The sequence below is a fragment of the Colobus angolensis genome, unplaced genomic scaffold, assembly GCF_000951035.1.
Source record: "Colobus angolensis palliatus isolate OR3802 unplaced genomic scaffold, Cang.pa_1.0 Scaffold90, whole genome shotgun sequence".
In the NCBI taxonomy this organism is placed as follows: Eukaryota; Metazoa; Chordata; class Mammalia; order Primates; family Cercopithecidae; genus Colobus; species Colobus angolensis.
The window spans coordinates 1,726,597-1,740,612 of NW_012122932.1; positions in this window are offsets into that span (position 1 = coordinate 1,726,597).

The following is a 14,016-nucleotide window of genomic DNA, read 5'->3' on the forward strand; positions in this document are numbered from 1 at the left end:
TTTTTCCTATCCAGGACCAAAAGTTATATGTTGTGGGGTCCATTCCTTTAGTTCTCGTTGCATGAAATGAAATAAACTGCTAATCTGATTTTTAAAAAATCCTTACTAATCTCTTAGTAGGTTTCAAATATTTTTCTTTTGTGGGAGTAGGGAAGATTTCAATTCCTTTTAAGCTTTAATTTCCTGAGTGTGTTACAAACTGCATTGGATTACATTTGACATATGGAGGTTCTAAAGCCACGTCAGACTTCTATCAACATATGATAATAGAAATGCCAAAAATCCAGCAATCTGTGAGATCCCATGGCCCTTCCACTTCCTCCCCATGGCTGTAGGCATGCCACCCACGTTCTGTGAGCTTCACGTTCACCACTCCTAAAATGGGGGTAAAACATCAGCCTGGACTGTTGTTCAGATTGCTATGACACTCAAAGAACGTAAAAACTGTGCTGAACTTTTAAAATTATAAAGCTGGCTAGATCTGTAATGTGGTTTAGCACATCAGTGAAATACTTAGCAAAGTAAACCCTATGACAAAATATCAAAATTAACATTTTAGTTTTCTATTAACACTGTATCATCATATTGGTGGCCACAAGATATAGATAAAAAGAGGACAGTGTGGTCAAAAGCTTCAGTTAATGAAACAGATCAGGAAGTCAAATATAAAAAGCCTAGTTGTCTATCAAACTTCTAAGGCATTTTGAAGTTAATGTTCAGTGTTTTTGCATTTTTTTTCTGAAACCTCAGTGGGCTGAATCTCTCAATGCCTCCTTTCTTAGCGCTATGGTCTCTGAGAACAGGAAACACAATAACTCAACTTATAATTTTAAAGGCCTTAATTTTAGAGCCAAAACATGGTCCCACAGACTCTGGTCTCATCATCTAGGAAATCCGATACTCCGTTCTATGGGTATAAATATATGTGTGTGAGTGTGTGAGTGTGTGTGATTTGAAGTTTACTGATTCTTACAGTTTAAGATCAGATTCTTCTGTTAAGTTCAAGTTCAATTAAATTATTTACATGTACTTAAAAACAGGATCCATTTTGGAACTCTATTTCTCTAAAAGTAGCATCAACTCTTCCCTTTTCTAACTGTATGTGTACACCAAAAGATGTCTAGAATGATGTCCACCTAATGATAATCACGATTATTTCTGTGTGGTATGATTTTGGGGTAAACTTTGCTGTCATCTATATATTTTCCTATAATGCTTGAGGGTTTTTTAATATAGCTTTTTTATTTTAAAATAGTGATAAACTACAGTAAGTTGGAAAATTAGCACATAGTGCACCATGTGCCTTTCACTTAGCGTCTCCCTGTGGTAACAACTTAAGCAACTAGGGTAAAATGGCAAAACCGGAAACCGCCATTGGTACAGTGCAAACTGCAGACTGTATTCAGATTTCACCAGTTTTTCCATGCACTCATTTGTGCTGTTACTCCACCTTAACTCTACCTATTCCTTTGCAGCCCTGCATGAGGGGTGGGGCTCGGTAAGGAGCATATTGAACTTGACAGGGATAAACACACACCAGCTTTGAAAAGCCACACTGTCTGTCAATGGCCAGAAGTAACCTCATCCTTCCAAAATTATTGGTAGTGATGTGCCTAAGCTGGCCATTTGTTAAGTATTTAGCAGTTTTGTCATTGGTAGTTTGAAGTCAGCTATGGTGAAATAATTACCTCGAAGAAATCTGCAGAGTATAAATCAAGTCCCTGCCCTCGCATCCTAGATCCTGTTTACCAACACAATACGCTTGGTACGACATTTACAGGTTGTCCTGGTTAATCCCCGTTCACCATGTGCCTCTCATCTGGGTCTCTCAGTGAAACATAATTTCCTAGTAGGACATTCCCTTATCATACTTGATGCTTTTTTTCCCCTCAGGGTTGCCAAATAGAGCAGCTAAATAATTTAATAAAAAGGCAAGGTTTCTGTTAATGGATTCTAATATCTTATTATATGATCCTTCTGGGTAAATTACCTCCATTTTGCCCAGGGAATTCCTGGAATATAGATACATATTTAACTCCAAGGGGACATTTGAGGATGTGTGTGTGTTTGTGGGGGTAGCGACTGGGTAGAATCCTTTCAGCCCTCTCAGTTCCCACCAAGCAGGCAGCTGTTGATCTCATGCACACTCAGGGGCCTTCACTCCTCCTGGTCCTGTCACTTTCCTTCTAGAAATGCAGCGACTCACTGAGCCCCTTCTGTTGAGGCAGATCATGGGAACTGGGAAAAGAACCTTGGTTTAAACTTGAAAAGGAAGTAAAAATCCACAGGGATTCTTTGCGGATAACAGCGTGGATTCACAAGCTTCTACATAGTGAAGTGCCATATCCTTTTGTCTTTAATGAAAAACACAGAATAGTGAAAAAGAGGGAACTGAGCTATGTTCCCTCTTAATCCTTAGTACATTAATTGTAACAGAAAAGAGGAAAACAAAAACAAAACAAAACGTTCCTATTCTCTATCCTCCCCTTGTCTAAAAGTGTTGCTAACATTTAATAGACATGTGTAGATTAGCTCTTGCATGTGTAGCCTATTCCAGGTGTAGCCTATTCCAGGTGCGTGGAGGAATACTAAAGACATTTATTAAAGACATTTATGTTAAAGGCATTTATGTTTGGGGACAAAATCACACTGGCAACATAATAATGAAATGCACATAAGCTTTGGAATCAGATCTCAGTTCAGATTCTGACGTGACCACTTATTGGCTGAATAAACCTGGGCAAGTTATTAAACTTTTATGTGTTACTTTCCTCATTAGTAAATACAAATTTGTTAGGAGCATGAATGATAATGTTTGGGCTTCTACCCTGTACCAGGCATTTTATGTATATTTTAAATAATGTTTTAATTTAATTCAATCCTTAACATTAGCCCAGATTGTATTATTTTTATTTTATGGATGAGAAAATTGAGCCTCAGAGATGTTCATTAAGTTGATCAAGGTCATATAGCTAATGGGGAACAGAGCTGGGATTCAAACATAGTGTTCTAAAGTCTATAACTTCAGACCACACTAGAGGCCATATAGCAAATTTTAAAATGCATGAAAATTTTTTTATACATTGTAGGGGCTCATTGTTATATTTTTATTTATTTAATATATACTGAATTATATGTTATACTGATAATTATATTAAGACGTGTTATATAGGATTATATAATAAGCATTAATTATTATTAGTATTATTATTTTTTGAGACTGAATCTCGCTCTATCACCCAGGCTCGAGTGCAGTAGTGCAGTCTCGGCTCACTGTAACCTCTGTCTCCCGGGTTCAACTGATTCTCATGCCTCAGCCCCCCAAATAGCTGGGACTACAGGTGTCCACCATCATGCCCAGTTAATTTTTGTATTTTTAGTATAGACAGGGTATAGACAGGTGTTTCACCATGTTGGCCAGGCTGGTCTCGAACTCCTGACCTCAAGTGATCAGCCCGCCTCAGCCTCCCAAAGTGCTGGGATTACAGGTGTGAGCTACCTTGCCCGGCCGGATTATATAATATAAATTAATTAAATGAAATAATTATATTGCTATTTTTAGGGAAAGTTCACTAAACTTGAAGTCAGATGATCTGATCCAGGTCTTGGCTCAACCATTTAGTAGCTCCGCCAATAGGCAAGTCGCTTACACAGTATTCTCTCTCTTTTTTTTTGAGATGGAGTTTTCACTCTTTCAACCAGTCTGGAGTGCAATGGAGCGATCTCGGCTCTCTTCAACCTCCGCCTCCCAGGTTCAAGGTTATCTGGCCTCAGCTTTCCGAGTAGCTGGGATTATAAGGCTGCACCACCAAGCCCGGCTAATTTTTGTATCTTTAGTACAGACAGGGTTTTACCACATTGGCCAGGCTGATCTCAAATTCCTGACCTTGGGTGACCCACCAGCCTCAGTCTCCCAAAGTGCTGGGATTACACGCATGAGCCACCGTACCCGTTTTTTTGTTTTTGTTTTGTTTTATTTTTGTTTTCGTTTTGTTGCTCAGGCTGGAGTGCAGTGGTATGATCTCGGCTCACTGCAACCTCCGCCTCCCGGACTCAAGTAATCTTCCTGCCTCAGCCTCCAGAGTAGCTGGGTATAGGAGTCTGCCACCATGCCTAGAGACGGGATTTTGCTATGTTGGCCAGGCTGGTCCAGGCTGGTCCAGGCTAGTCTCGAACTCCTGAGCTCAAGGGATCGTCTTGCCTCAGCCTCCCAAAGCGCTGGGCTTACAGGCTGAGCCATGGCGCCTGGCCCACTTACACAGTTTTCTCATTCATACTCAGGCATGCCTGCCACATTGCAGTTGTTCAATAAATATTTGGAAAATACACACACAAAAAACGAATAAAAAATGAACATTCTTAAGGTCCGTTTCAGGTCTTAAAAAATGACTCTTGTGATATACACACAAGAAAAATTAAACAATTGATGATCAAATGAAAAGTTAATTGTCAGTGATGTTTGAGAGGCGCCCCAAACCACAGCTGGTTTTCTACAGCGACCCCCTGTGGTGTCGGTGAGTACTGCGAGGGCTAACTATTGCAGTGCCTGGTTCTTGGCATTTTTGCCTGAGATTTGTTTGTTCTTCCTCTACGACCTGTTAACCCAATCCTGAACAGAACGACTTTTTTTCTTTGGCTATTTAAATAAATCACTGCTTATTTACTTAACGTCGCAATGCTCTTGGTGAAGATGTTTTGTTAGCTCTTTTAGAGAGCACCAGGAGTCAGGGGAGAATGATGAAGGCAGGGTGTCTGGGGTAAGAGACATCCTTTCATGCTCTTGTTCTTTCAGGCTTTATACGCTCATATTATCCTTCTGCCCTTTATCCCTTTATACTAACAGGTGAACTGAACAACATAAGTAATAAAGGTGTGATTTATTGAGCCTTTACTATATAGCACACACTGCAACTTTTTGTGTGAATCCTGTCACATATCTTATTTAATTTTCTCAACAGCCTGATAAGGTAAATGGTATTATTATCCCATTTGGGGGGAGATTTAAAATGCTCAAGTCGCTTCTTCAATGACACATACCTAGTGGCAGAGATAGAATTAGGACCCAGTTCGTATGTCTCCTATATACATATTGCCTCTTGTAACAGAGTAGAAAGAAAAATAGATCAGAAGGAGTAAAAGCCAGCATCATTGGATCTCTGCTTTATTTCCATTTGTAATTAAAATAAAATTAAAGCACCTGGCTTATTTTGAATGACGCTTTTCCATAGCAGCCTCTAAAAACTGAAGAGGTATAGTACTAAGAAGGAGGGATACTTAGTCTGTTATCGAGTGACTTATAAAATGCCATTTATGGTTAGGAATGGCAGACTAATGAAATAAAAGCTTATCTAGCTAATGTTTTGTAAGAACAACAAGAAATTATTGCTGTTTTTTTCATTCTTGGGATTCTTGGGAGGTAAATTTTTTTAAATTGTCCTTTTTTTTTCCTCTAAAAATCCCTTTAAGAAACATAAAATGTTCTGGCAAAAATATTTAAAACATTAACAGTATTATTTAAAAAAATCAAGGTCATCCACACAATGGGAAAACTCTAGACACAATAACATACCTTCGCTTGTCTGTTCTCTGGGGAAAACTTGTTTCAGAGGTGGGGAATTAGGGAGTGGGTCTGATGAACTGCCTTGACTTCTTTTGTCTGGTGTCTGAGCAAGTCTGAAACTATTTGGAGGTCACTAAGTTTCCCTGGGTCTTTGTGTTTGGAAATGAATTTGCTGCCTGTGGCGAAGACAGCAATCCAGCCTCCCTGAAATAAGGAGAGGCTACAAAACCCGAGATAGTGAACGATCATGTCAGTGGAATGGGCAAAGCAATGCTTATGTTTAGGTTATTACTTTTATATGGATGTGGGGAATCGAAACTCAAAACTAAGGGGCATCAAAATATCACATAAAATCAGCTTTAGTTTCCTTGAGCTCACACTTTTTTCCCAGGACTTTTGGAAAAATGCTACCCTCGTGTGGTCAGACAGTAGAGTACAGAAAAACAGAGAACTTTGACCAGGAAAATAAGATGAAATTGAATAGGGAATGTGGTGATCTATTTGTAAATGTTTTCTGAAAAGCTTATGGCATATCAAAAAAACTCATTCAGAAAAGAAAGAAAGAAAAAAAAAAAGGAACAGCAGAAAGAAAGGAAAGAATAACAAAGCAAATAAAAAACTAAGAATAACAACAAAATTACTTTCCAATAAAATGGCCCAGTTAACCTATTTCCACTTTCATGGGGCCTTCTCTGAGTATTCAAACAAGAAGTGATTCCTCCCTCCGCAATTCAATACATAAATGCTAGAATTAGAATAATATATCAAGACATTGCTGGGTGCTAGGACCTGTGCTAGGTGCTGGGAATGAAAAGCTGAAAAAAGAGTATCTCTTCCCTCAAATAACTTAGATTTCATTGGGCATTAAGTGGAAAGGGACAGAACAAGTAACTTTATTTATTTATTTATTTTTGAGACAAAGTTTCCCTCTTGTTGCAATGGCACGATCTCGGCTCACTGCAACCTCTGCCTCCCGGGTTCAAGCGATTCTCCTGCCTCAGCCTCCCGAGTAGCTGGGATTACAGGCATGCACCACCATGCCCGGCTAATTTTGTATTTTTGGTAGAGATGGGTTTTCTCCATGTTGGTCAGGCCAGTCTCGAACTCCCAACTCAGGTGATCCACCTGCCTCAGCCTCCCAAAGTGTTGGGATTACAGGCGTGAGCCACTGTGCTTGGCCTGTAACTTTAATATGTAAATCACTTTAACATGGTAAATAGCTTGATAGGTACACATAGAGTGCGAAAACAAAGGATATTCTGTCCAGCTCTTAAAGAAGATGATGGCTAAGTCTTCAAGTAGGAATAAGATTTAATCAGGTAGCTGGGCATGGTGGCTCACGCCTGTAATCCTAACACTTTGGGAGGCTGAGGAAGGCAGATCATGAGGTCAGGAGTTCGAGACCAGCCTGACCAACATGGTGAAACCCCTGTCTCTACTAAAAATACAAGAATTGGCTAAGCATGGTGGTGGCACATGCCTGTAATCCCAGCTACTCAGGAGGCTGAAGCAGGAGAATAACTTGAACCCAGGAGGTGGAGGTTGCGGTGAGCTGAGATTGTGCCACTGTACTCCAGCCTGGGTGACAGAATGAGACTCCATCACAAAAAAAAAAAAAAAGATTTATCTAGATTAAAAAATAGGAAAAACATCTCTAGACATAAACAACAGCATATAGCAAAAAATCCACAGCATGAATTTGCCTCAAAGCCTGCATAAATACCAGCTCTTTTGACCCGCCAAGGTCTAAGTGTATGTGTGTGTCTGTTTGCATTGGAGAAGATGGGACAGTGTAACCTGTGTGTTGCAGGAAGTGAGGGACCCCGAATGGAGGGACCGGCTGAAGCTGTGGCAGAAGAACATAAATTGTGACAATTTCATGGACATTTATTGGTTCCCAAAATTAATACTTTTATAATTTCTTACACCTGTCTTTACTGCAATCTCTGAACATAAATTGTGAAGATTTCATGGACATTTATCCGTTCCCAAAATTAATACTTTTATAATTTCTTACACCTGTCTTTACTGCAATCTCTGAACATAAATTGTGAAGATTTCATGGACATTTATCACTTCCCCAGTCAATACTCTTATAATTTCCTATGCCTGTCTTTACTTTAATCTCTTAATCCCATCATCTTCATAAGCTGAGGATGTATGCCACCTCAGGACCCTGTGATGATTGCATTAACTGTACAAATTGTTTGTAAAACATGTGTGTTTGAACAGTATGAAATCAGTGCACCCTGAAAAAGGACAGAATAACAGTGATTTTCAGGGAACAAGGAAAGATAAACATAAGGTCTGACTTCCTGCAGAATCGGGCAGAATAGAGCCATATTTTTCTTCTTGCAGAAAGCCTATAGACAGATGTGCATGTAGGAAAAATATCACTGAATTCTTTTCCCAGCAAGGAATAGCCCTGGGGAAGAAATGCATTCCTGGGGGGTAGGTCTACAGACAGTCGCTCTGGGAGTGTCTGTCTTACTAGGTTGAGATAAGGACTGAAATATGCCCTGGTCTCCTGCAGTGCCCTCAGGCTTACCAGGATTGGTAAATTCCAGACTGGTACATTCTAGTCAGACCGGTTGTCTGCTCTTGAACCCTGTTTCCTGTTAAGATGTTTATCAAGACAAGGCATGCACAGTGGGACATAGAACCTCATCAGTAATTCTCATTTTGCCTTGCCTTGTGATCATATTGCCCTTTGAAACATGTCATCTTTGTGACTCACTCCCTGTTTGTAAACCCCCTACCCTTCTAAAATCCCAAATAAAAACTTGCTGGTTTTGTGATGAAGTGATGAAGAATAGAGGATAGACTGGAGAATTAAAATCAATAGGACTTTGGAAGAATTACTTGTAGAGGGTGAGGGAAAAAAAGGAGATGAGAATTAAGTTCACGAATCCACCATATTTCCATCTAACATCTCGCAGTGAGTTGAGGAAGGTAGCAGAAGGTGCAGGTCTGAAATGAAAGATTCACTCAGGATACTTAGTAGCTTGTGATATCCTTATGGCTTTCACCTTCACCATCCTGTGCTGAGTTCTACTTCATTGTTACAGCGTTGTCTGTCTTACTTTACTGTAATGTCACTGAGAGCAAGGACTAAGTCTTCTCTATCTCAATATTCCTTAAAATACATTTTGAAAAATAACTCATTAAGTCATTAAAAATATCGTTCTTGAACAAACATGTATCCAAATGTTATATAGCTTGTTAATTAAAGGAACCAGTAGAATGACTGAGCTGGTTCAAGAAGGAATGGAAGAATGGGGAAAGACCTGCTGAAATGAAAGGAAAGCAGTGTGTTAGAAACAAAAGTAGTTAATGTGCTTATAGGACAAAAACTCAAACTTTATTTGCTTGGGTTTATTTTTCTGTCAACTTGAAAAATGCATCATACCTTACCATTTTTCTATGAATTAGCCTCTACCTTCATAGAATTGTAAAACTTCTGAGCTCTCTTGAATCATCATATTTCCCCAATTGGAATATTATAAACTATAGAGAAACTATAGAGACATATACTTCTTATTTGCCTTATGTCGAAGTTTTGAATATTTTTTTCCTACACACATTTCTGTGGTGGCTCTAAGAATATTTAACGTACATTTTTATATTGAATTCATATCTTATGACTGTACAAAAAAGATTTGAGGTAATGTAAATTAAAGGCAAAATCAAAGCAAAAGAAAGGCAAATATTGACAATAGGATCGATAAAATAAAAAAGGCTGGGTGCAATGGCTCACACCTGTAATCCTTGCACTTTAGGAGTCTGAGGTGGGAGGATTGCTTGAGCCCAGGAGCTCAAGGCTGCAGTGAGCTATGATTGTATCACTGCACTCCAGCCTGGGCGACAGCTACCAGCACTTTGAGAGGCTGAGGTAGGCAGATCACATGAGGTTGGGAGTTCAACACCAGCTTGACCAACATGCAGAAACCCCATCTCTACTAAAAATACAAAATTAGGCCAGGCGCGGTGGCTCAAGCCTGTAATCCCAGCGCTTTGGGAGGCCGAGACGGGCGGATCACGAGGTCAGGAGATCGAGACCATCCTGGCTAACACAGTGAAACCTCGTCTCTACTAAAAAATACAAAAAACTAGCCGGGCGAGGTGGCGGGTGCCTGCAGTCCCAGCTACTCGGGAGGCTGAGGCAGGAGAATGGCCTAAACCCGGGAGGCGGAGCTTGCAGTGAGCTGAGATCCGGCCACTGCACTCCAGCCCAGGCGACAAAGCGAGACTCCGTCTCAAAAAAAAAAAAAAAAAAAAAAAAAAAAAACAAAATTAGCCAGGCATGGTGGCACATGCCTGCAATGAGCTGAGGCAGGAGAATCACTTGAACCTGGGAGGTGGAGATTGCGGTGAGCCGAGATCACGCCATTGCACTCCAGCCTGGGCAACAAAACAAAAACCCAACCCAAAAAAAAAAATAAATACATAAATAACAATAAAATAACAAAGAAAAGAGTAAAAGTAGATTAGATGCCATGATTAAATATAGATATGTTTTTGCATTTGTAGGCAGTCAGAGCAAAATGGGAACACAGTCAATTTTCTCTTGTTACAAGGGAAGAAAAATCTGGCTCCTGAGGTGGTTGTTACTGTTTTTGTTTTTCTTCTTCTAAATTCTAAAAGAAAGTGTCATGTGGGGCTTCATATAAATGACACAGATGTCGTAGCTCTTTTTTTCAATATTTTTATGGTAATTACAGGCACAAATTACCAATGACTATTTGTTATAGAACTTTTTTACCAAAACTTTACTTGATGTTTATAAATATGTGTATGCACAAACATGTTTTGGGTTAAAAACAGTTTTTTTTTTCTCTAGAGGATTTTCAATGAGGCAAAAAAGGCTTCACTATTTACTTTTATATTTCATATGTAGCTACAAAGTTGCTTAAATAAAATGAGCATTCTTTATCAGCCATTTGGCACAAATCTTAACCCATGGGGTAGGTAGGAATTTGACTATATCTCTGCACTTCTGCGATTGCACCTGTAGGTCAGAGGCAGGGCTACATCATGAGCTGGTGGGAGGAGTTCCTTTTTGTGGGTTTTGTATGGGCCTAGTAAATGTTTCCTCATCTCACTAGCACTGTGGAAGGAAGTGCCCGCCGCCCATTTTAGCTTCTCCAGAAAACACTGGGGTAATCTTCTCTGGATCTAGAAGAGGTCAGTTGAGTTGCTGACATAATACACTTGAATTATTTACTAAAACTGGAGTTAATCAAAATAGACCTTTTCTTTTATAAAGTTATACAGGATCCCATAGTAACTGCCTATTTTATGGCATGCTGATATGTAAAGTACCTTTGTCATAGAGACTCAATTGTTGTAAACCATCATCAAATAATGTAAATTGCGATGTCTTGAGAGTTGGGCCTATGTCTTGTTCTTCTCTGTGTTTAGAATTTGATATAGCTCCTGGCATATAGGTGCTTCCTATGAATGAGTGACAGAACATTGTGACAAACTGATGAGTGACTTTTTTTTTTTTTCTAATAAAGATGAAGAGGTTACAATTAAAAGAAGAAACCTTCTTAACATGGATCTTATTGAGCCCATTCCAAAATACTAATTTTTCTTTGTTTCTTTGAGCCAGGGCCTTGCTCTGTTGCCCAGGCTGGAGTGCAGTGGCATGATTATAGTTCACTGTAACCTTAAACTGCTGGGCTCAAGTGATCCTCCCACCTCAGCCTCTCAAGTACCTGGGAATATCCACACTCACCACCATGCCCAGCTAATTTTAATTTTTTTAGTAGAGATGAGGGTCTTGCTGTGTTGCCCAGGCTGGTCTCAAACTCCTGGCCTCAAGTGACTCTCCCACCTCAGCCTTCCAAAGCACTGTACTACAAGTGTGAGTTGCAGTATCCTGCTTAATATTACTTTTGATAGTTCTTTATCTTCTTTTTTGCTTGGAGAGTTGGGGGTCTTGCTCTGTTTTCCAGACTAAAGCGCAGTGATGAGATCACTGTAGCCTTAAACTCTTGGCCTCAAGTGATCCTCCTTCCTCAGTCTCCCAGTAGCTCTGACTACAACCAGGTGCCACCATGCCAGGTAATGGCATATAAACAATTTTTGTAATAAATTTTTTTAGAAATGGATTCTTGTCATGTTGCTCAGGCTGATCTTGAACTCCTGGCCTCAAGGACACTCCTGCCTTAGCTGCCCAAAGTGCTGAGATTACAGGTGTTAGCTACTGCACCTGGCCTATTTTTCACAGTTATTCATGGTGACTTACAAAATTGTACCTCTATTGTATCATATTGGTTTCTTATTTCATTCATGGATACAGGGTTTGTTTCCCACATGAGACTGTAAGCTCTTTGAGGGTAGATCCACATGTACATAGGCCATAGGAATGTGCACATGATCAATGCTTGGGTAACACACACCTGTTAACTTGTTACATCTAGTGGGTCTACAACGTAGAAAAAAAAGGTAGATGGATAGAGTAGGAGAAGTAACATTAAGAATAAGGATGGAAAATAGCAGGCAAGATTCTCTCCCAAAGTATGTTCAGAACAGAGATGCTAATGATGATATTTTTTCCCCCAGGGGTGTAAATTCTGCGTTGGCTTCCTTATCATAGTGCCCATGGCACATACAGTAACAAATGCAGAGTGGGAAGATGAGAAGAAATCTATTTACTGTCCTTACATTACACTGATAGCCCTGATTTGCCTCACCCTGTTTTTCAAAAGTAGATTAGAGGCCAGGCGTGGTTGCCCATGCCTGTAATCCCCAGCACTTTGGGAAGCTGAGGAGTGTGGATTGCTTGAGCCCAGGAATTCGAGACCAGCCTTACCAACATGACCAAACCCCATCTCTACTAAAAAATACAAAAAAATTAGTCAGGTGTGGTGGTGCATGCCTGTAGTCCCAGCTACTGGGGAGGCTGAGGCAGAAGAATCGCTTGAACGTGGGAGGCGGAGGTTGCAGTGAGCCAGTGAGCCAAGATCGCAGCACTGTACTCCAGCCTGTGCAACAGAGCAAGACTGTCTTAGAAAAAAAAAGTGGAATAGGGTTCAGATAAACAAACAGCTACAAACAATGAAAGATAAAGTTTTAAAAAAATGCAGCTTGTTTTATTTTTATATAAACTAAAACACCAGAGTTCATTGATTCCTATATTAAATACATAAATTATAAAATAACCATTCATAAAACTTTACATACAGTAAGTTGATTCCAATCTCTACGGTAATACATACAGTACATGTACATATCCAGTGTACTTCAGAGGATCATTCTGGTGAAACTCAGTCAATTTTTATTTTTCTTTCATCAATAAACAAGCACTGAAGTGATACATGGAGTCATGCTAATGAGATGGACAGAAAGAACCCCAATTGAGGCAGTTGATTGAATGAAAGCTCTGTGAAATTGGACCCTTGGCTACATTAACACAGTAAACACCTGGGGAATTATGTATTCAAACACATTAACTCTATACTTGAGTCCCCAAAGTATTGGATCTTGAAGGTTAAAACATGCATGAACCCTGTTGAGATGGAATTTTTAGCCAATAAAGATACAGGACTTTTGGCTAATATTAATACTGTCGATTGTGCTGAGCTTTCTGTTGCTCTTTCAAAAAAAAAAAAAAAAATCAACCAACTAACCAAACAAATAAAAAAACCTATTTGCTGGTTTATGGGCTTGGATAATTGAAAAACCAAGTAGTCTCTGCCTTAGTCAACAGTTGGAAACAATAGTAGTAAAGAGAAGGTGGGGTAAAGGAGAGAAGAGGTAGTCAAGGACAGGAAGAGTTCAAACACTAAATGCTCAACAAAAACATGAGTTTCCAGCAGCAGCAGCAGCAGAAAAAACCTTTCTTGAAGTCTTGCATCCTAGAACAGAAGTACACGTTTAGTAAGCGCTCACACCATCGTACTATGTACAGAATATATTTGTGCATATATTTACATCACGTGTTTATAAAAATGTTTGGATTTTGATCTGCCTCATTGTGGGAAGTTGCTATGGTTAATAGGGGTATAGGCACAGTCTGTGAGATGTCAGTCAAATAGAAGTGTTGCTACTAACAGATGCTGGGGATCTGCTTTTGGTTGGAAAATTGCATCATCCATTCTTTAGTAAGTTCATGGGGTCTTGATTGTAAGCAAAATTGGGCTCAAAGTTGTTTAACCTTACTGTTCTCACCCTACAGAACTTTGCATGTAACAAGGATGAAAATATAAGCATGGGTACAAAGACCTTAATGCAGAAAAAACCAAAACAAAATCAGGAACCCTCACCAAATCAACCACGTGTACCTCTGACACATTAGTTTGAATATAGCAAATTATAATCCTATTTTTGCTACATTGCCCTATAAGTATATCTGCAGTAATTTTCTTCCTCTCACTCTTTTCTTTTCTTTTTTTTTTGAGATGAGGTCTTACCGTGTTGCCCAGGATGTTATCAAACTCCTGGGCCCA